Source organism: Cyprinodon tularosa, unplaced genomic scaffold (genome assembly GCF_016077235.1).
Source record: "Cyprinodon tularosa strain WSP-4 unplaced genomic scaffold, ASM1607723v1 ctg230, whole genome shotgun sequence".
In the NCBI taxonomy this organism is placed as follows: Eukaryota; Metazoa; Chordata; class Actinopteri; order Cyprinodontiformes; family Cyprinodontidae; genus Cyprinodon; species Cyprinodon tularosa.
This window is the reverse complement of record NW_024038862.1, coordinates 1,171,013-1,194,055: the sequence shown is the minus strand read 5'-3', so window position 1 is coordinate 1,194,055 and position 23,043 is coordinate 1,171,013. Positions and strand designations below refer to the sequence as shown.

At 43.3% G+C, this 23,043-nt stretch overlaps 1 protein-coding gene across 4 annotated transcripts in view; it reads right to left on the bottom strand.

The window, feature by feature from the left end:
• The window catches only part of dlgap3 (discs, large (Drosophila) homolog-associated protein 3), a 237,876-nt gene extending 223,035 nt beyond the window's left edge, over positions 1-14,841 (bottom strand). For all 4 annotated transcript variants that reach the window (XM_038286840.1, XM_038286841.1, XM_038286842.1 and 1 more), the window contains exon 1: positions 14,703-14,841. The gene's annotated coding sequence lies outside the window, so the exon portion shown is untranslated. The remainder of the gene's footprint in view (positions 1-14,702) is intronic.
• Positions 14,842-23,043: the final 8,202 nt, after the last annotated feature.

Here is a 23,043-nt window from a genome sequence, read left to right as displayed (position 1 = left end):
ACCTGTTGGTGGATAGAAATTAGAAAAATAGAAAAGATCGCATGGGACTGAACAGAGATGTAAAACTATCAAAGGAAGGGTATGTCGCTCTGACATACTGTCAGACAAGTTTAAAGTGATTTATGTTAGCCATGCTTTTAAAATGTTGGTTATGGTTGCTCTCAAAAGAACATTAAAACTAGGCTCCATTAAGCTCAAATATATGTTTTAAGTACAGGGTTTAGATGCTGTCATGATCTTGAATAAATGCTTATTCTCCATATCTGCTTTAACCATCCATGCTGAGGTATGTATGCAAGCTGGATCCCTCTCTTTCCTACTGTGTGACAGAAACACCAATTTGAAGGTATAGTAGAGGATGTTCTTTTTCCGGGTTGATAATCAAAATAAGCGGTCCTTCTAATTGTCACTCATTCTGGTGATACGTTTATGCAAGGCGATCCTACATGCTCATCTCCATTTTGACTTACCAGTGGTGAGTCTGAGGGCGTTTCTCAATATGCGTTCTTGAGCGTTCTTGTGTGCTCGTGTACTCGTGACACGTCATCAGCCTCAGCCCGAGTACCGTTTCAATTCTCAAGAACGGCAGATCGAGAACGCATCAAATCCCCGGATGTTGTTCTCACCCCGCCCTCTTTATCGAGCATGCATCAGAGCAGACTTGTGCGATTCGAGACAGCGCTCACAGTGTTAAGTTAAACATTCCCTTTTCTGCTGCTGTTGTTCTTCAAAAGTATGTTTTGAAATCGTTTGAGGCGATAACATTATACATTTAAGCCTCCCTGTGTGGTCTGTTTACAGAGTTAGTGCGAAATAAAAAAAAAAAGTCAGAAGTGAGCGGACCAGAGTGACCAGCAGACCTCCGAGGGTAACCGCAGCCAGGGCTAAATTTACCCCGTCTGTAGTGCACTTCTCTCGGTCTAGTTATGTGTGAACTACCGCTCGTTCTGATGGCGGTTTTTTGCGGTTCGGTAATTTTTTTTAATGTTTTTTAAGCTTTAGAAATAAAAAATATTGTTTTCAAAATTTTTTGTGTAGGGAATAAATAGTTTTGACTGTTAAAGAAATGCTAAACAACGTTGCATGTGATGACGTCACGAGTACGCTTCTGCTCCAATACATACGTGCTTGCGTGCTCGCGTTCTCGTCAAGTCCGATCTTCCTGCGTTCTCGCCAAGAACGGACTTGACGAGAACGCGAGTACGTACTCGCGTTCTGGTGAATTGAGAAACGCCCTGGAAAGTAAGCTTGTATGAGTGATGCAAACAGCAACAGCGCGTGCACAAGGAGAAATGGGTTTTAAATGCATGCAAGAGCATGCATTTAATAGGCGTGTTCTCGGTGGACTGGGTATTGCATGTGCATTTGTATTAAAGATGGATAGGGAGGGTCTTTTCATAAATTCTTGAAAATCATCCTCTGTACCTTCAAGTGAATGACTACCATCTAAAAGGTCTAAGATAAGGAAGTTAGCGTCTTAAGGTTAGTTTATGCTTGATGCAGTCGCAAGGTCAGCAGGGCAATCACTGCCATGTTACATCATTTTGGCATCCATCCCCAAAACCTTTTTAGGAAAATTTGTAATTTAGGAGGACAGTTCTGTGCAGAAAATGTGATGGACAAGCAACTTCTCCAACTGGTAAAGGTAGACTATGTAAACATCATATGATTTAGACCATAAATCAACAGATTGTGAACAAGTCTTGGAAAGACATTACTGTCACTCTTGAATGACATATGGATTTAAAGAGACATTGAATATTGTGGAAACAACTGTAGGCCTGTAGTCTGTGCCATGCACTGCCTCCTATAGTTTCGAGAAGAAGCCACACAGTATATAAAATATGGAGGACTGTGCGTTGACAACATGCCATGCATCTCATTTCCACTCATCAAATATAAAACCAAGCTTTACTTTGGTTGAGCATAACAAAAACAAAGATTCTGTGCTTCTATCATTTGGAAATTTCTTTTATTTTTAAAACACTTACACAAATTAAAACTTACTTTACCTTTTTTCAAGAAATGTTGGTCTAACAGAGTTATATGATCATAACAATGTCACTGACACCAGTTTTGTGGCTTACCTTTGAGGGTAAGCCATGTAATATTATTGGTAGAAAGACTGCTCATGAAGTCCTGCCTGCATGGAAGCAGATTAATGGAAAAGTAAAGGGAAGGAAAAGAGTAATAGTGCAACAAGGTGCCCACTCAATAATAAAAACTATAGCCTTCAGATTATAAAGGACATTTCCTTCAATCATTTAAATGAACATGTTTATTTTGCTTTCACTTCTTCTATCATGCTGGAATAAGTTTCTTCATATATCTATTATGATTTCAATGAAATATAACATCTATATATAGATATATAAAATAAAAATATAATGTTTTAATTCCACTTTAAAACTACACAAGTACATTTTTATAACACAATTAAATGTGAAAAAGGTACAGAATACACATACTATGTATTTTGCATGCATGGCTGCCACTGCATTTTGGTATGAGCTCTGTAAAATGCCAGTCTCTTGAGTGTATCACTCTGCATTGATATGCTGTATGCAAAGTGACCTCAGCATGGCTGTGCAAGTCAGTAGGTGGAGGTGGGTGATCAAAAAATATGGAGTGAGGCCGGGAGGTGAGGAGGCCGTCTTTGTAGTAATACACAGTCGGAAATCCGTGCAGCGCTTCTTTAAGAGCCGCATCCATTCACCTAGGCTTTGAATGCATCCCCACTAAGAGCCTTTCTTTCAAATTACCCAATCTACTGCGCCCTGAGTTTTCATGCAGCGGTAGCTTTAGAGGCAGCTGTAATGATATGAAAACACTCAAAGCCCTTCACAGTGTCACACATTATTTCTGCTCCCCCCCAACATACCAGATACTAGTTTTAAACAGCTATGATAACAGCGTTTTAAAGAGATATGTTATTTTCAAATAGGATTAAGATAATTAACTGATTGTATATCTGAAAGGTCTGACTCTAAAACAGTGTAAATGACCGTACAATCTGATACCATCTGATATGTTTAAATTATGCTTTGCCACAATGTTTTCTGTGTAATCTGTAACATTACTGACTCCTTAAATAATGAGGAGCAAGAAAGGTTAGCTCTGCACAAAACATGTAATATGAGGAATCAATAGATTGGTGAATTACAACAAAATTATAAGATTAGATTAGATTAGATGAGCTTTATTGATCTCACAGCGAAGAAATTCACTCGTCACATATTAGCATAGAAGTTACAGAAGGTGCAAACAAGGAGGAAAAAGGTGCATTAAGAATAAGCAATATATATACAGTATATCCAGGTATATACAGTATATCAATTTTTATTAAGGTGAAAGTGTACATGTATTGCACACAATGAAAAACAAAATAAAAATAAGAAATAAAAAAGAAATAAAAGAAATAAAAAATATGTACAATCCGGATGGCTTAAATACAGGTGGATTTAATTTTACGTTAAAGTGTAGTAGGTAAGGAACAACGGTGAGGTAGTGGTATGACTATTCTATTCACGTATATTGCACATTCAGCATATTGCACAGGATATTGCACAGTCAATAAATAAAAAACTATAATATAGCTGCACAGTGGTTTTTACAGGAGTTATTGTGGCTATAGTGCATTATTATAGAGTCTGGTGGCAGCAGGAATGAATGACCTGCGGTAGCGTTCCTTCTTACAGACAGGGTGTCTAAGTCTTTGACTAAAGGAGCTACTCAGGTTCTCTACAGTCTGGTGCAGGGGGTGAGAGGTGTTGTCCATGATGGATGTGAGTTTGGACAGCATCCTCCTCTCAGCCACTTCCTCCACCGAGTCCAGAGGGCAGCCCAGGACAGAAGTGGCCTTCCTCACCAGCTTATTCAGTCTCTTTCTGTCCCGCTCTGAGGTACCAGGGGCTCAGCAGACGACAGCGTAGAGGAGGGCTGAGGCCACCACAGAGTCATAAAAGATTTTAAGGAGGGGCCTGCTGACTTCAAAGGCCCTCAGCCTCCTCAGGAGGTGGAGGCGGCTCTGGCCCTTTTTATACAGAGCGTCAGTGTTGTGAGTCCAGTCCAGTTTATTGTTGACGTGAACACCCAGGTATTTGAAACTCTCCACAGTTTCTATGTCCTGTCCCTGGATGTTCAGGGGGGGTGGGGTGGTGGTCTTCTCTTGAAGTCGATCACCATCTCCTTGGTCTTACTGGTGTTCAGAGACAGATGGTTTCTCTCACACCAGTCCACAAAGTCCATGATGACCGACCAGTATTCCAGCTCGTTCTCCTCAGACACACAGCCCACAATGGCCGAGTCATCGGAGAACTTCTGGAGGTGGCAGCTGTCCGTGTTGTAGGTGAAATCCAAGGTGTAGAGGGTGAAAAGAAAAGGAGACAGGACGGTGCCCTGGGGGGCCCTGGTGCTGCAGAGTGAAACCTCTGACTGGCAGCCGCACGTACTGAGGACGGTCAGTGAGGTAGTTGATGGTTCTGTCAGCTATATGCTTGTCCACCCCAGCGTCTTCCAGCTTTCCCCTCACCAGCACCGGTCTGATGGCGTTTAAAGTGCTGGAGAAGTCAAAGAACATGACTCTCACAGCGCTCCCAGTGGTCTCCGGGTAGGTGAGCACCCGCTGCAGCAGGTAGATGATGGCGTCATCTACTCCGATGTTGGGCCGGTAGGCAAACTGCAGCGGGTCCAGGGTGGGGCTCACCACGGTGCGGAGTGGGCGAGGACGAGGCGCTCCATTGTCTTCATCAGGTGAGAGGTCAGGGTGACTGGTCTGAAGTGGGCCGGGTCCCTGGCGTGTGGCGTTTTGGGAACCGGAACCACACAAGAGGTTTTCCACAGGGTGGGGACCACCCCCAGGCTGAGGCTCAGGTTGTACATGTAGTTGAGGACCTGACAGATGTCATCTGCACAGGTCCTCAGCAGCCTGGGGGGGAGGCCGTCTGGTCCTGAGGCCTTCCTCTGTTTCAGCCTCCTCAGCTGCCCTCTCACCTGCATTGGTGTTACTGTGAGGGGGGAGGAAGGCACGACTGGAGGTGTGGATGGGTCGGGGGTTGGTGGGAGTGGCGGCGGTGGGGGGGAAAGGTCTCTGGGGGGCTGGTGGTTGGAGGTGTGTGGAGAGTTGAGGGCAGGGAGGGGACCAGTGTGAGGGGAGTCAAACTGCGTGAAGAAGCTGTTTAACTAATCTCCAAACTTGGTGTTACCATCTGCAGCCCTGCTGGTCCTCTGCTCAAAGCCGGAGATGTTCTTCAGACCTCTCCACACATCTCTGGCATTGTTCTGTGCCAGCTGCTCCTCCATCTTCTTCCCATAGTCCTTCTTTGCCGCCCTGATCCTCCACTGGAGCTCCCGCTGAGCTCTACGCTGCTCTTCTTTATCCCCTGAGTAGAAAGCCTGTTTCTTCTGATTCAGGAGGACTTGTTCTAATACTGCGCTTCCCTAGCTCCAAAGAGGGGCACTGGGACAGGGCACCTCTTCCCGGTTATGATGCATTTTCTCCCATTGTTCTCACACTTGTTAGGATAATTATCATTGAAGATGTGTGAGTTTATTAAACCTTTGTATTGGCTGCCTGTTGCGCGTCTGAACTGATTAGGACAGCTCGTTTGTCTGGATATACAGTTATAATCTTCATTTTGTACTGTAGGTTGCAAAGATTTTAAAAGGAAATGAGTGCATTGTCCTTCAGCTAAGAACGAAGTGTAATATTTTGATAAGGCTGGAGCCATGGATGTCTAATCACCTGCTAAAGTGTATGATGTAAAATAAGATGATGTGGCAGACTGGAGATGTACAGTATAAAATGCCTTTTTAACAGTTAATCGGGGCCACTTCCTGAGAGGTGAGCCTGGAGGTAAGCAGCTGCCTTCTGTACAATCTAAGCAATTTCGCTGATCTGAGTAAGATTACAATTTCTATCAGAATCTTGTGTCATGTCTCCTGGTTATCTAATACATATAAGTTATGAAGAGTTATTTAAAGAGTTTGTCCTGGGTGATCTCTTTTCAGGAAAAATAACTGGAGAGATAGAGCATCAGGGTGCATACATAGAGCGTATCTTTAGCACACTCATTCACTGTTACTTCTGTCTGAGCTCAGAATGCTGTCTCCCCTTGTCTATGTTGTCTGGGTGATCCCCTGTTTGGGGCACTCTGATCAAAAACAAAAGAGCAGGTGAAAGATGTGTATCCACTAAGAGAAAAGCTTTTCAACAACACAAATACCAGCACTTAAAATAAATCGATGGCCTTCATAATGACCAGCCAGTTATGGCCGATCATGTGAAAATTGTCCGATTACCAAGCAATATCAATTCACCGGTGCAAGTCTACTCTTGATATCAACGGTGACTAAAACAAGGTAACGGCGTTACTAATCTCTGCACATCTCTGCACAGCGCAGGCGGCACGATTCACCGCGCAAGCAACAGGAAACGCGCATGCTCGCTAAAGGCGCGCAACAGTCGCCCTGTGCTTGCGCCACAGGAGAACTATGGAGAGCGTGAACGATCAAATGATAGCCTATGGAGAAAGGGAGAAATCTGGATGGATGGATGGATGGATGGATGGATGGATGGATGGATGGATGGATGGATGGATGGATGGATGGATGGATGGATGGATGGATGGATGGATACTCTGCCTTTTCAACCTACTGTATTTTTTATTTTAAACATTATTTGATGGCCTTTGTGGCAGGGATGGAGATGCATATTTTATGTCACACACAGAGTAAACATCTATATAGATCTGTTTAGATAGATGTTGCAGTATCTATAACAACCCAAACACACAGGATTTCAGAATTAGACATCCCCAGTTATTAATTTCATATACTCACCAGATCTGAATGCCCTGTTAAAAAACTTGAAATCGCGTTCCCCCCTGATGCCATTTACGTTGAGTTGCAATAAATGCAAAACTCTCTGCAGGTTCTTGTCTTTGTCGTCCACTCTATTCAGCTGGCTTTTGAAACACATGCTGAGAAGGTGGGGGCTGGGTGGTGAGGGTTACGGGGGCGAGAAACGCAAAAGTAACGCAATAGTTACTTTTACTAGTAACTAGTTACTTTTATTGTGGAGTAACTCAGTTAGTAACTCAGTTACGTTTTGGGAGAAGTAACTAGTAACTATAACTAATTACTTTTTCAAAGTAACGTGCCCAACACTGGATATCAAATCTTTCATTTCCCTGAACCTAATTGGAGTGTCTGCCAGCCTGCTAATATCAGAGGTTTCAGATATAGGCCAATATGTATTCTGATTAGTGTTGCGCCGATGCCATTTTTTGGCCCCGATACCGATACCCGATACTTGGCTGTATCGGCCAATACCGATACCATAATAATGTAAAATAATTGCCATCATGGCTTTGTCAAGCTGCTGCCTACCTTTGTGAAGCAGGAAAAAATCTAATACAAAGTGAATTTTTAATAAAAAGTTCTACTGGATAATACAAATAAAAAGTTTTTATTGCCTACCAGGAGTGGGTGACAATAGTTGAATAAACTTATGGCTCTCAAAATGGTATCTGTGCCCTATTTGTTGGTACTCGCCGATACCGATACCGATACCAATACCGTCATTTTAGGGCAGTATCGGGGCCCCGTCCGATACTGGTATCGGTATCGGTGCAATACTAATTCTTATATTAGTTTTTTGGCTGATATCTATATCGAAATGTTTTTTTTACATTTCATAATTTATTTGTTATCTGAATTGGAGGATATATGTTAATTAACAAGCAACATTATGTTATAAATATGCCAGATTTTGTCCAAGTCTAATTTTCTTTCCAGTCCCATATTTCAGATTTCATGCTTACAATTGTTAAATTATGATGCAAAGGCTTAAGCTGCTGTTCTTAAAAAAAAAGAATATATATATACACATATATATATATATATATATATATATATATATATATATATATATATATATATATATATATATATATATATATATATATATATATATATATATATATAAAGAAAATGTTATATTGTTGCACATCTGCATTGTTTAAGTAGAACTGATATGCACTGCAAAAGCTTAAAGGCTTTGTATACCGGTTTTGCTTCGATTATAAAAGGGGCAATCTGTTCTGTTTCTGCACATACAACACAGATAATAAAAGGAGACTTAGTTTTTCCCCCTGTTTCCAAGATCAGTTATCCCCGTGAGCAGGGAGCACAAAGGGGCCTGAGACATGATGCCAAGATGTGCATTTATTTTAGTGCCCATCAACATGGAGCATCTCCACTGAGGCTCCTTTATGTAGAAGAAAAAATAGTTGGACATTTGGAGCGTGTGTTGGTACTCCAAAGATGAGTCCAAGCTGTGTGCAAGCGTTTATTTTTGGGTGTATTTATGTCTGCGTGTTTGATTTTGGGTTTGGGTGTGTGTGAGCAGTTAGAGAAAGGAACTTAATTTCGAGTCTAATTGAGATAAAGAAATAATCAATTTAATTGCAACTTGTTTGGCTAATGAACTGTCTTCTCTGCGTAATGAGAGACGCTGTTTGCAAAAACATTGGGTTGTTCCAAAATGTGTTAATAAAAATGTGAATCAAATTTAATCACTGCATTTAAGCTAAAATTACCTTCCATAGCACGAAAAAATTTTGAAGACGCAAAGAAAATTTGATTATATAAAAACCTCTTTAGGGAAGCACAATATTAGAAAACATGCAATAATATTCTGTTAGGCATGTCAAGGACAACTAATGCTTGTTGCTGGCTAAAAGACAACTATTGCTAACAGCTCATGCACGGAGCTCAAATGCTTAGTGAATTTCTCAGACAACTAAAGCTGGAAATGAAGGAACCATCATGGGAGGAAAAAACCTTGCATTCCATTGACAGATAGCTAAAGTGGATGATATGACAAAATCCTACCAATGGCTAGGGAGGGCCGAGCTGAAGGACAGCACAGAAGCACTGATCAAGGCAGCAAAGGAGTAGGCCTTGAGCATGGGAGCAATAGAGGCCCAGATCTACCATACCAGGCAAGATCCCAGGTGCAGGCTATGCAAAGAGGCCCCAGAAACAATCCACCATCTCACAGCAGGGTCTAGGGTACTTCCAGGAAAGGAAAACTTGCAATGTTATAACGAAGTGGCTGGTATAGTGTACAGAAGTATTGTGCAGAATACAAACTGGACACCCCCTAAGGTCAAAATGGGAACCACCTCCCGGGGTGTTGGAGAATGACAGACCTAAGATCCTCTGGGACTTCCAGATACAAACAGACAAAATTGTTGTTGTGGCATACCAACCAGACTTTGTGATCATTAATGAGCAGCAAAGGACACCCATAGTGATCAATGTGGCCAACCCAAATCATAGAAAAATGAGGTAGAAAGAACATGAGAAATTTGAAAAATACCAAGACTTCAGGGAAGAACTAGAGAGCCTGAAAGGCGAAGGCAATGACAGTTACTGAACCTAAACCTAACCAGCTCCAGCAAACCCAGATGTTAACATGCCACTACAGGCTTGTACAAAAGGCACGAGGGATGATGGGTACATCACTTCATCTTCCTCCCTTCTTGCCAAAATAATTTAACTTGTTGCTGGCTAAATGCCGATCATCCATGCACTGATTGTTCAACTGAAGGGGCTTGTACTTATTTGATCAGTTGAATATATATGTGCGCATGAATATACACTTTTTGACATTTATTTGAATAACTAAACTATTTATTGCATTTTGAAAAACCAACATCAACGGCATTCATTCCTGCCTGCCTGCAAAGCTAGCTACTGCATGGCAAAAAGGCCCCCAGGAAAACTATAAGCGACAGACAGACATTATTGCTAAATTAGCAGTAGTGATTTTTCTTTAAAGCCACTAGAGACAAATCTAGTAATTCATTTTCCATTGTTTGGTGGTGAAACATAAAAGTAAAGATTCCTCTGAGTTTCCAGTGTTAAACAAGGAATGAGGGCTGTTGTGAGCGCCCATCACCTCAAAGTACAGACAGGGGGGTCAGACGCAGCAGCAGAGTCACAGCAAAGAGCAGACCAGTCTGTTTCCTTGTTAAAAATGAGTCACACATGTGCAAAACTATCAAGGATCCAACCCCTGGATAACAAAGCGGGATGTAATTATAATGCAAATAGAATTTTGTATGTAATGTTTTGTTTCCTTTTTTTTTTTTATGTTGAATTAAAATAGTTTCCTCCCTGCATTTGCTTCATACACAGCCTCAGTCAATTATCTAATTGACCCACTGCGTGTGCCTCTGCTAACTGTCCTAAATTTGATAACACAGCAAAATTGATTGATGTAGTTTGGTTCAGTTAAAATATTGATAAATTGCTACTTATAATGCAATGCAGGTATTTTATGGAGTTCATTTATAGATTTGAAAGAAAATTTTGTGTTTTTAATCACTTTCTACATTGCTCGTATTGATATTCCTCTCTCTCCTATCAACTGGATCAAAGTACAGCCCTAAAGTAGAAGGAGAGAAAAGGCAAAAGTAAAATACCTAATGAAGTTGAACATATTTTTAGCTCAAGCCTGTAAATGCGACCTAAATGTTAACTTAGATTGCATCTAAATGACAGTAACATAGTTAATACAATTCCCCCTTCATGTCTTAAAGATCCCAAAATCCCCTAATTCAGCCCTCTTCTGGACCAGCTGTTTTGGCTTTCAGCGCACCTTTCCTCCCGAAGGCCATCCCCCCACAACCCGCATCCATGACAACCAGTCAAAGTTCATGAAGAGAGCTTATGAGCACAGAATAATACCTAAGATGAATGCCGGAGCTTAACTGGTGGGCTGCTACAAACCGTTCTGGACAGCTTTTTTCCCCTTATGACATCATGAAGGGCATGATTTTCAAACAGAGCATTTTTAAAACACACTAAGAGGTGGAGAAAGGCAATGACAGAGGGGAGAGTATTGTTGTCATTTGTGAACCTCAGACACGACCTTCAGGACACATATGGCTGCTACAAAAGTTTATAAAGTAAACTCTGCATAATCTGGGACCTTTATGGTTGAGATTTATTTGTGCTTGCAATTTCAGATGAACATGTTAAAATGATTTCAGAAGAAAAGGAAGGGACTCGAAGAATATTCAGAGGTAACATTAGATGGAGATCCTTAATGTTCTTTATTATGATGCGTTGGTGATTTGCACCAACACTGGGTTTTTTCCAAGAGGCCGAGAAAAACAAAATGCTCTCAGCTAGGCTGCAAATTGTGCTGTAAAGCTTACTATAGCAGAGTTGTAATTTCAGTTATGCAGTGTAGGTAGTGGATAAGTAACAAAAATACCAAAACAAACAAAAAGATTCAGCTTAAAATGTTCATAATTAAAACCATGTTGCTATGCTTATGTCACTGAAATCCTCACTAAGAAGTTTCACTGTTTGAAAATGTACCAATTAGAGTATTATACTAGGTTTTCTAAACATCTGAATTTCTCGGGTGCAGATCTCAGGCAGCAGAAAGACATTATTTCACCATAAACCAGCATTAGCCAGGTGCAACAGAGGAGTTGGAAGAATCTCCAGGGTTGTCCTTGAGCCAAGAAAGCTTCAGAAAGACTTAGAAATAAGAGATACAGCTTTTCCCCTGAAAACCAAGTAAGGCACTGAACCCCAATGAACTCTATGGACATACACTGTTCAAAGAAAAAAAAAAACAAGTTAAGTGTTGTTGTGGAATATTTGAAAAAAACCACTGACACACCAGGAGAAGTGGGAAAAATACAAGGTTGAATGCATCATGGAACATCATAACTCCAAAAGGAATATGACACACGAAGAAAGACTTAGAAAGATTTAGCTGGTTTAAGACAAAAAGAATGTCCAGCTGATTAGCAGTTTTTTTTTACAATTTAAAGTTCATAGAAAAGACCCAAAGATACCTTAAGACACAGTTTATGTGGAAGAAATGTTAAAAATCAAAACACAACATTCCAAGCTACCATGTGTCCTAAACATTTCCTTACCAAACAAGACATTAGCAGTAAGTATTTAATACAGCTCTTTCGATGCATTCAAAGTTAACAAATTTTTTAAGGAAGCATGCATTTTATTTCCTCTTTATATGTGTAATACATGGGGCTTTCCCATCATCTGCAAAGCATTTCTAATAAATAAAAATCCAGTATTTATTTAGAACCATCCCCGGATTGGCCAAGCTATCAAAAGAACTCCAAGAGTGTATCAACGTCTCATCCAGGAGGTTACAAAACCACCTAGAATAATATCTAAAGTAATGCATACCTCCGGTGGCATTTAGCTTAACTAGACCATGTGACTGGAGATACAATATTGTGCATGTGCGCACTAAGTAAGCAAGAAAGTAACTCCCATGGAAGATGTGAAAAGAGGAAAAGTCTAAGATCAAGTGTGAGTTAGCAACAAAAAATATTGAATGCCAAGAAGGTTTAGATGATATTCGCGCTCTGAAAACAGTATAAAAGTGTAACTTTTATACTGTATTTCATGCTTTCCAAGTGAGCGCTAAAGCCTTGGAAACTGGAAAATTGATTGAAGCAGAAGTAACCACAAAACAAGCTTAAAATGGAGACACACTAGACTTTCTCTAAGTTTTTTTTTAAACATTTCCACCCCTAAGATTGTTTGTCAATTCTGTCAGGTCCTGGATAGGTGTGGAAACATTTTAGGAAAAACTGAACATCCGGTAGCTTCCGATTTAAGCCTGTTCTGTCAGTGTATTCTCATTATGAGTTCGTATGAAATCGTACGAAAAGTTATGCACCGTAATTTCGTAAATTTTAGACGTTTTTTTCATCTTATTTCGTCGTATTTTTACCTCTTGCCTCGAGACAAGATATCCTTGCGCCTGCGCATCTTATGCACCATGCAATAACATAGAACTTTACATACAATTAACCCTAACCCTAAGATACAAATCAGCCAGAAACGTAGTTAGAGACATGAAGAAGTAATGATTGCACTGTTTTTCCCAGTTTTACGTCCGTCCACTGATCTGTTTTTTCGAGGAAAAATATGTTGGTTCTGTGGCTGCAATGACCCGGATGATTGGGAATTTGAACAAGCATGATGTGTAAATACTGCAAGCAGATGGTGACTGTGTACACCAATGTTTATGATGGCTGATCATGCCCTGTGCAAAAACATCTTTTCAGCTCAAATGTAACATAATAACATGCCTTTTTCAAGTTGCCTTTCTTTCAAATGACATATTTTCAAATGCATTTTAAGTCAATTGTATGTTTGCTAGTCTCGCCTTATTACCAAAGAAAATTCCTTAAATTGTATGATTCAGCACTAAGAAAGTCATTTAGTCAAGACTGGCTCCATTATAGAGGTAAAAGATGAAAACAACTTATTTACAAAAAAAAAAAACTGTTTCAAGACTTTCAGGAAAACGAAAAGTTAAACTTCCTGTAAGGTGTGCTTCATCTTACATCTGGCCAAAACTAACAATATTTCAGAACAAAAAACATGGAAATAAATCAATTAATTCTGCTCATTCTCACATCATTATTTTGAAGAATAACCAGCCCATATTTTCTGTTAAACAATTTTTTGTTATGGAGCAGGATGATGATCCAAAAGCTTAAGAAATAAGCTGTTACTTTAAAAAAAAAAGCCTATAATACGCCACAACTATCCATCAATCCTGAACAGGGATGCGGGGAGGTCTTTAGTCTAAAGATGTGGTACACCCTGAATAGGTCACCAGTCCACTGCAAGGCATCATAGATTTATACAACCATGCAAACAGACACACACACCTGTAAGGGCAATTTAGAGTCACGAATCAATCTAACTGTAACCCAGACCCTGAGAGAACATGCAAACTCAATGCAGGAAAATCCATGGAAGGTTAGACCTTCTTGCTGAGGGAAACAAGATACAAACTGCAGCACCGTTATTCCCCTTAAACCATCAAACGATTCGAAATTAAAACAATTTCCTAAAGAATAATTGGTCAAAAAACCCTCCAAGGGATTGTAATGCAACCATTTCCAGTCATTCCAAACTATTCAAACAAGCTAGATTAGAAGAAATATGTAAGGAACAAAATAATTTCAATATTATAATTTCTACACTAAACAGACAGTAGAAAGTACACCAATTGTTCCATCATTTTTTTTATTATTTTAATTCTAACATTAGTTTTTTCCCATTCCTGGAGGTCCTGGGGAATCATCCTCTCGCTGTCCCAGAGCGCCAGGCCGGCTGGTGTTCCACTCGACTTTGCTTTGATGAATAGAAAAGCAGTGTGCCTCAGTGTGGTGCCCCTGCAGCTTGTGCGGATTCCTCCCCGGGACGCACGGTTTAACACTCATGGAACCATTGCTTAAAGAGGAAGGCGCTTTACGGTCAGCGGACATTTACGCACGAGCGAAACTCGCTGCTTGGCAACATTAAAGAGTCTCTGCTCTCATATCGCAATTATTGTACGTCAATTTGGCGCGTTTGTTTATTCAAGCGTATTTACGCGAAATGATGTGAAGATATCCTGCCCCCTGCTGTGAAGTTGACACAGCTTGAAACCCACAACACGAAAAGTACAACAGCAGAACAACCCCCCCATCTTATCCCCAGCTATCTCCATCACATATCTCACAGAAGAAGCGCATGACAGCCTCTGCACCCCCTGCTCGGATACCGTGCGTTCAGCACCTTTGCATTGGATGCGCAAAGAAAGAAAAAATGGAAATTAAAGGTGAGTCCCTTCTTACCTTGAAGTTAGGTTTTCTGTGCGTTTTTCTGCGTTTGAAAAACAGAAACACGCCTATTCCACAGCTCGCCGATCGGAGAGCGCAGAGGAGGATGGAGAAGCAGCAGCAGGGCTCATCCTCACACAACGCTCGCTCCCCCAGTGAAATATTACCGGCAACCGATTGGTCCACGGGTTCCTCAGCGGAGCCCCTCTCTTCTTCTCGAGGAGGGGCCAAAACCAGCGCATCGCAAATTAATCTGTTCATGTAGACTCTTGAATCCATGTTGTTTTTTTCCCCCTCTCAGTTTTAGGCAGAAATATGTTTGCAAATGTTGCAATGTGAAAATCACCATGAATCCATACTTACAGCTGATCCTTTTTTTTTTTCGGTTTGAAAATATTCAATCAAAAGAAATCTGGGTTGTGTGAGCAGAGGAAAGGCACTCAAAGAAATCATCTGTGGAAAGTTTCTGCAGGAGGCTTCAGAGATAAGGACTTAGTGTTGGGGCTATGCCTGAGGGCATCAGTTCCCAGAGGAACACAGGGACCCAGGCATAAGCGTCGTTAGACCTATTTAAGGGTGGCTTCAGTCACCCTTTCTTTGGCATTAGCCACCCTATAATTATTTTGCGATTTAAAAAAAAAAAAAAAATTTTCTGTATTTATTTTTTCCTCATATTTTCCCAAAACAAATGCAGTAAAGCACCGAATAAAAGCCATAAAGAAGACAAGTTAATCTGAACAATCATAGGCGTAACTTCCTTAAGGACTGGTGTGGACATGTCCCCACCAATATTTTGTACACGTATTTTGCTTTCGGTGCTGTGTATATCTGATTAAAACCCCATTCATGCCGCTCCTCAGAAAGAAAATAAAAAAAGTTCTCCCCGCTGCTCACCGTCCACAAACCCCGACAAAAAAACTCATAAAAAATAATCTGTTGCCTCTCGCTTTCTCCCCATCACCCCCCTCCGCCCTCTCCCCATAACATTTGAATTGAAGATATCCGCGGGTGACGGGTCGGGTTCGGTAGTCATCCTAACGGGTTCGGGCGGGTGCGGGTTGGTAAAACTCGACCCATGCAGGTCTCTAAGCTACACTACATTCAGTATCGTCGCCATAGAAACAGACAACAGCGCCAATATATCAGAATTATACTAAAACACACGCAAATAATTTCCCACATAAAAAACAGGACTTTCAGTCCATTACAGTTCTCCGATTTTAGAGGGTTGTTTATTTTGCGTTTATAAGGTGATGGCTGTGGTATATTAGCTTTCACTGCTATAAGCTTTCGCAGCAGTGATTGATTAATTTAAACACCTGCTCTACTGATGGTCTATCGGAGTTGGTGTTTAGGTTGAACATAAACAACACCTTTTATTTGAAGCTTCTTGTAGCTACTGTTTTAATCCCGGCTTTACTTAAAACTTTTTCCTGACTTTGATAGTGTTGCCATTCAGTAGCAAGCACTGCGCCCCTTTTTCTTTTATATGTACACGTACATTTAAGATTTAGCGTGTTAAGTTGACAACTCATGAGCAAGCTGCTTTTTGCAATCTAGCAGGAAGGTAAGAAAAGGATCTTGCAGGTGTGACGTCACTCTGCAGGGGGTCCAAAGATAAAAGATTTAAACAATTTTGCCATTGTAATTTCAGATTTAAGGGAGTTAGAAAGTTCACTTAGTAAAAGTGCAAATAATAAATCTGATTACCGATTACTTTTAAGCTGGTTGAACATACTGCGACAGACTGGTGACCTGTCCAGGGTGATCCCACCTCTCACCCAGAACGTGGCTGGAGATATGCACCAGCACCTCCTGATCCCACTGAGGGATAAGGTTAAAGAAAATGGATGGTTGAACATAGTCCGCTCTCCCAGATTCTATCAAATCAGTATTGACCCTGCTGGTGGATGTTCTTGACAGAAAGACGGAGTTGCTTAATCATATTCTGCTTAAGGTCCCATAAGATCTTGTCCGAGTCCTGGTTTAAAAGTAAATTAATTTTAAAAAGTGACCTAAAATTGACTGTCAATAAATGTTCTACAAAATTGATATATTTCTTTGATTTGTACTGTCTGTTTAGATTTATGTGATATTTTTTGCACAAAATATATAAGTGAATATTGTAACGGTTATGTTTTCAACTGTAAGCATTAAATTGATAAATGTTATTCGCATTTTTTTGGCTTTATCCTTTCCAACAAAAAAAAAAAAGGTGTCGCGCAGGTAGCTCCCCTTCCTTATGAGCCGTCCCCACCAACTTTCAACACAAAGTTAGACAACGCCTTAGCAGGTGCACTGAAAAAATTCGCGCGCATTATCTTTTAGGGGCTGAGCCACCCTTGTCTCTTAAACCTAGAGACGCCCCTGGACCCAGGTAACACCAAGGAAGAGACATGAATGACAGGATGAGAATGATTCAGTTAAGAAATATATATATATATATATATATATATATATAAGGGGAAATCAGATGTCGATGTAACACATGTATTGGGGTTTTTTAATTAGTTTTTTAAATGTTGATAGCTGAAGGCAGGAAAGAGTTCATGTAGCAGTCTGTCCTGCAGCAGATCTGGAAAAGCTTCTGACTGATGACACTCCATTTTTGTTCAACGGGTAGTTCAATCTGAAAACCTCACAACGAGAAAAGACAATTAGGAGAAATCCATTGATACAATTACTTTGTCTTTGGAGTCAGACCTCGAGAGGAAACATAGAGCTTAATTTGACAGATATGCATGAACAGGAGCAAAGAATAGGGCTGCCACCCCCAGGCCTGAAACTGGTAGGAGAGGAGATTGTCAACAATGGGTGGTGAGGTTGCTTGAGGACCCAGATGCAGAGACAAGTGAAGCAGGGATGTGTTCTGAAAGGTTTAATTGTAGACCAAAAAGCAGCAGAGGCAGAAATCCAACTCAAAATATAAAACAAACCAAAATCATGGAGACATCAGGGTAAAGACGAGTCTGAGGAGCCGGGGAGAGATGAGCAGAGTAGACAACACAGCAACAAGAAGGAACCAGCACTGAGTGACTGCAGAGGTGGAGTATTTAAGGACAACCAAACAAAGGATGGACTAACGAGCTGAATGGGGAGCAGGTGTGGGTGGAACAGGCAAGAGGGAATCCAAGGAAAAAGAAAACAATCACAAGGGGGCAACAGAGAGTAACTAAAGAATGCTTGAAGATAATGGAAAATAAAAACAAAACAACTGATAACAGAAAACTCAGAATAACAACAAATAGGAACCATAACAGTACCCCCCCCTCAAGGGCGGATACCAGACGCTCTTGGAGCCCAAACACAAAACAACCCACCCAGGGTGGGCGGAGGGGGAAACCAGGAAGGAGGGCAAGAAACCAAAATCAAAACAACCCACAAAAGGTGGGCGAGGGCAACCTAAAGTCCCTAGAATTCAGCCATGGGGCCGGAGGCGAGGAGAAAGAGTCTCTGGAGGCCGGCCGTGGGGCCGGAGGCGAGGTGACAGAGTCTCTGGAGGCCGGCCGTGGGGCCAGAGGCGAGGTGACAGAGTCTCTGGAGGCCGGCCGTGGGGCCGGAGGCGAGGTGACAGAGTCTCTGGAGGCCGGCCGTGGGGCCGGAGGCGAGGTGACAGAGTCTCTGGAGGCCGGCCGTGGGGCCGGAGGCGAGGTGACAGAGTCGGGCCTCTGGAGGCCGGCCGTGGGGCCGGAGGCGAGGACGAAGGTGGGCCTCCGGAGGCCGGCCGTGGGGCCGGAGGCGAGGACGAAGGTGGGCCTCTGGAGGACGAAGGTGGGCCTCTGGAGGCCGAAGGCGGGCCTCTGGAGGCCGAAGGCGGGCCTCTGGTAGACGGAGGAGGGCCCCTGGTAGACGGAGGAGGGCCTCTGGTAGACGGAGGAGGGCCCCTGGTAGACGGAGGAGGGCCCCTGGTAGACGGAGGAGGGCCTCTGGTAGACGGAGGAGGGCCTCTGGTAGACACCGGCGACGCCGTCTCTGAAGAAGGGGAACCTTTGGAGAGGGACGCCGTCTCAGACGCAGCTGCAGGAACCTTGGGGGACGCCGTCTCAGACGCAGCTGCAGGAACCTTGGGGGACGCCGTCTCAGACGCAGCTGCAGGAACCTTGGGGGACGCCGTCTCAGACTGCGGCACAGGAACAGCCTCAGGGGGGGCCGCCGACTGCGGCACAGGAACAGCCTCAGGGGGGGCCGCCGACTGCGGCACAGGAACAGCCTCAGGGGGGGCCGCCGACTGCGGCACAGGAACAGCCTCAGGGGGGGCCGCCGACTGCGGCACTGGAACAGCCTCAGGGGGGGCCGCCGACTGCGGCACTGGAACAGCCTCAGAGGGGGCCGCCGACTGCGGCACTGGAACAGCCTCAGAGGGGGCCGCCGACTGCGGCACTGGAACAGCCTCAGAGGGGGCTTGGAGCGCCCGCTGAGGGGCCGTGGAGGCTTGGAGCGCCCGCTGAGGGGCCGTGGAGGCTTGGAGCGCCCGCTGAGGGGCCGTGGAGGCTTGGAGCGCCCGCTGAGGGGCCGTGGAGGCTTGGAGCGCCCGCTGAGGGGCCGTGGAGGCTTGGAGCGCCCGCTGAGCCTTATTTTAGAGAGCCTTTTACTAGTGTGCTCAGGGCTATCAGGATGACTCTGAGCGGGCTCAGGGGTCCCAGGCGCTAGGCTAAACGGCCCGCTAATGGGCACAGGAGTCTCTGGCGCTAGGCTAAACGGCCCGCTAATGGGCTCAGGAGTCTCTGACGCTAGGCTAAACGGCCCGCTAATGGGCTCAGGAGTCTCTGGCGCTAAGCAAAACAACCCGCTAATGGGCTCAGGAGTCTCTGGCGCTGAGCAAAACAACCCGCTAATGGGCTCAGGAGTCTCTGGCGCTAAGCAAAACAACCCGCTAATGGGCTCAGGAGTCTCTGGCGCTAAGCAAAACAACCCGCTAATGGGCTCAGGAGTCTCTGGCGCTAAGCAAAACAACCCGCTAATGGGCTCAGGCACTGGGGAAGCTGCCCCGCTAATGGGCTCAGGAACTGGGGGAGCTGCCCCGCTAATGGTCACAGGAACTGGGGGAGCTGCCCCGCTAATGGGCACAGGGGAAGCTGCCCCGCTAATGGGGACTGGAGCTAGGGAAACAGGACCGCTAATGGGGACTGGAGCTAGGGAAACAGGACCGCTAATGGGGACTGGAGCTAGGGAAACAGGACCGCTAATGGGGACTGGAGCTAGGGAAACAGGGCCGCTAAGGGGGACTGGAGCTAGGGAAACAGGGCTGCCAAGGGGGACTGGAGCTAGGGAAACAGGGCTGCCAAGGGGGACTGGAGCTAGGGAAACAGGACCGCTAAGGGGGACTGGAGCTAGGGAAACAGGACCACTAAGGGGGGCTGGAGCTAGGGAAACAGGACCGCTAAGGGGGACTGGAGCTAGGGGATCTGGCTGGCTAGGAACTGATGGAGGTGGCAGGAAAGGAAAAAGATCTTCCCTCTCCCCATAAAAGTAGTGTCTTAACTGAGACTCCTCAATATGGGGAGCTCTAACTGCAGGGGGTGTAATACGTGGACCTGGTTTGAGTTTTTTAGAAGATGGGACTAGCTGTTTGTCATAGAGGTGACGACTGAGACTATGGGAGACACTGACCTGGTTATGGGGGAAGCTAAGGCTAGCAGCTGGCTGACCAAAGGGAGTGGAGGCGTCAGGCTGACCCGCCGGAGAGGGAGTGGAGGCGTCAGGCTGACCCGCCGGAGAGGGAGTGGAGGAGTCAGGCTGACCCGCCGGAGAGGGAGTGGACTTCTTCCCCCGGCGACGCTTACGCCTGGAGGGAGCAGTTGGCAGGGGAGAAACAGAGGTTGAACAGGCAGCTGCTGCAGGTGATTGTGGTTGAGGTGGAGGAGGTTTATTTAATAGCTGGGCTAAAGCCGCTTTGTGGTTCCACTCCACCTCTTCTAAAATGTCCAGAAATCCTAGAGATGACAGGAGAGTTTTTTGGGGGGTTAAAATTTTTTTTAGGTCGGCTGCAGCACATACCCGTCTCCAGGGAGGGCTGAGAGTGGCAATCCTGTCCAGTGTGAACCGACAGTTCTCCAGGAAGTGTGTCATGCTTCCTGCCAAGTTTGACTCTGCTGGGTCCATGTTGGCTGGTTCCTTCTGTCAACAATGGGTGGTGAGGTTGCTTGAGGACCCAGATGCAGAGACAAGTGAAGCAGGGATGTGTTCTGAAAGGTTTAATTGTAGACCAAAAAGCAGCAGAGGCAGAAATCCAGAAATCCAACTCAAAATATAAAACAAACCAAAATCATGGAGACATCAGGGTAAAGACGAGTCTGAGGAGCCGGGGAGAGATGAGCAGAGTAGACAACACAGCAACAAGAAGGAACCAGCACTGAGTGACTGCAGAGGTGGAGTATTTAAGGACAACCAAACAAAGGATGGACTAACGAGCTGAATGGGGAGCAGGTGTGGGTGGAACAGGCAAGAGGGAATCCAAGGAAAAAGAAAACAATCACAAGGGGGCAACAGAGAGTAACTAAAGAATGCTTGAAGATAATGGAAAATAAAAACAAAACAACTGATAACAGAAAACTCAGAATAACAACAAATAGGAACCATAACAGAGATATGAAGTTGCTCCGACTGTAAACTGCTGATTAGCGAGACGGTATGCTGAGCTTTATGGGGAGATCCAGTGAATTATGTGAGCTGATACTAGAGCTTCACTCAGGGACCTGGAAGATGGAAGTCCAGCTTGGATAACACAGGTTGAGAGAACCTGTCCATGTTGAGCAAGCATGAAGCGACAGTGTAGAGGAAAAACTCCCCGTTGGGAAGAAACCTCTGGCAGAACAAGGCTCAACATGGCAGTCTTCTGCTGGACCCGTTAAAATGAGATGCAGAATGCAGAAAAAGTTCTGGAGTAATGAAACGCTGATGAAGTTTAGCTACGATGGTGGAGGAGGGGCTGGAGTAGGGTTGAAACGGTGTCATTTGAATTAAGTAGCACAGCGCATCAACTGCCCACACACAGGAGCAGACGGTGCGGATAAGAGGCCTTTTAAGATGAACTTTGGATGTCGATTGGCTGTTAACACTAACTTCAGTTTATTAATTTTTTTTTCTATCTTTTTTATTTTTAATCATATCCGAAAAATCTAGAGGAGCACCCAGAATATATAGCCTTATTTTTCAGCTCACTGAGCTTCCAAAGTCAATTCCTCCAATGTTGCTACCCCAACAGATGATGGCAGATGTACAGTTGCGTCACCACCCCAGTCTTTTTTTTCTTCCTGTGTCTTGCCCAACTGAACATGTTGGTGAATAAGACACGAAAAACATGTAAATAAGGGCTAAAAAGTTAGGGAAGTAGTGGGTTTTAGGTTTTAAATGGGATGAGAGAATTACAAGATAATAAAGTACTTAGACTTAGACAGTTTTATTTGTCATTTTGTTTACACAAGTGTAAAACAAAAAGAAATTTCGTTTGGAACAGCTCTCGGGATATCTTTTTTTTTTTAAGTGAATACACAAGTCTGAGTCATAAATGATAAGATGAATAAAAGATAGGGTTCAGGGATAGAAACAATTTAAGTGAGGATGGGGTCAGTGATACAGAATGAAGATGGTAGGGATAACAGATGTAAGTAGTAAGGAGCAATACAGAAGGGGAATATGTGGGTAAAGATTCTCAGTCATCCAGGTCATAGTCTTTCCAAAAAAAAGTTAAAACAAACCACTGGACTTTGTTTCCAAGTTTGAAGACGTTTCACTTCCCATCCAGGAAGCTTTTTCAATTCAAAATTCAAATGAATTGAAAAAGCTTCCTGGATGGGAAGCGAAATGTCTTCAAACTTGGAAACGAAGTCCAGTGGTTTGTTTTAACTTTTTTTTGGAAAGAAGGGGAAGAGAGATTAGGGAGGTAAAGAAAATGGAGGGAGTGATAAAAGGGGGTAAGCTGAGGAAGAATAGGAGTTGAATGACGGAAAAAGGAAGGATAAGGAAAGAAGGATATAGTGTTTAGTATAAAGAAGGTAAAGAAGAGAGATGGAAGGAAAAAAGCGTTAAGGAAAAGATGAGGGCCTAAGGTTTTAAAACAGCCCAAACCATGGTAACACCTCCAAGTTTTACTGGCTGTGCAATTGTTTGTTTGTTATTTGTTTTTTTTCTGCCATTGTATTTTGCCTTTTTAATTTCCAAAACTTGATGCATCACTTCAAAGCTTCTTTTAACTCATTATCAACAGTTCAGCAGCAGCTCATTGTACTTCATTGAACACAAGCATAATAATCATGGCTTCAAATTATCACAAAGGTTTGTTCACCCTTTGCCATACACATTTAAGACAACAATGAAATAAGCAAAATGAGAGTTTCGTTCCAAACAGTGATTCACT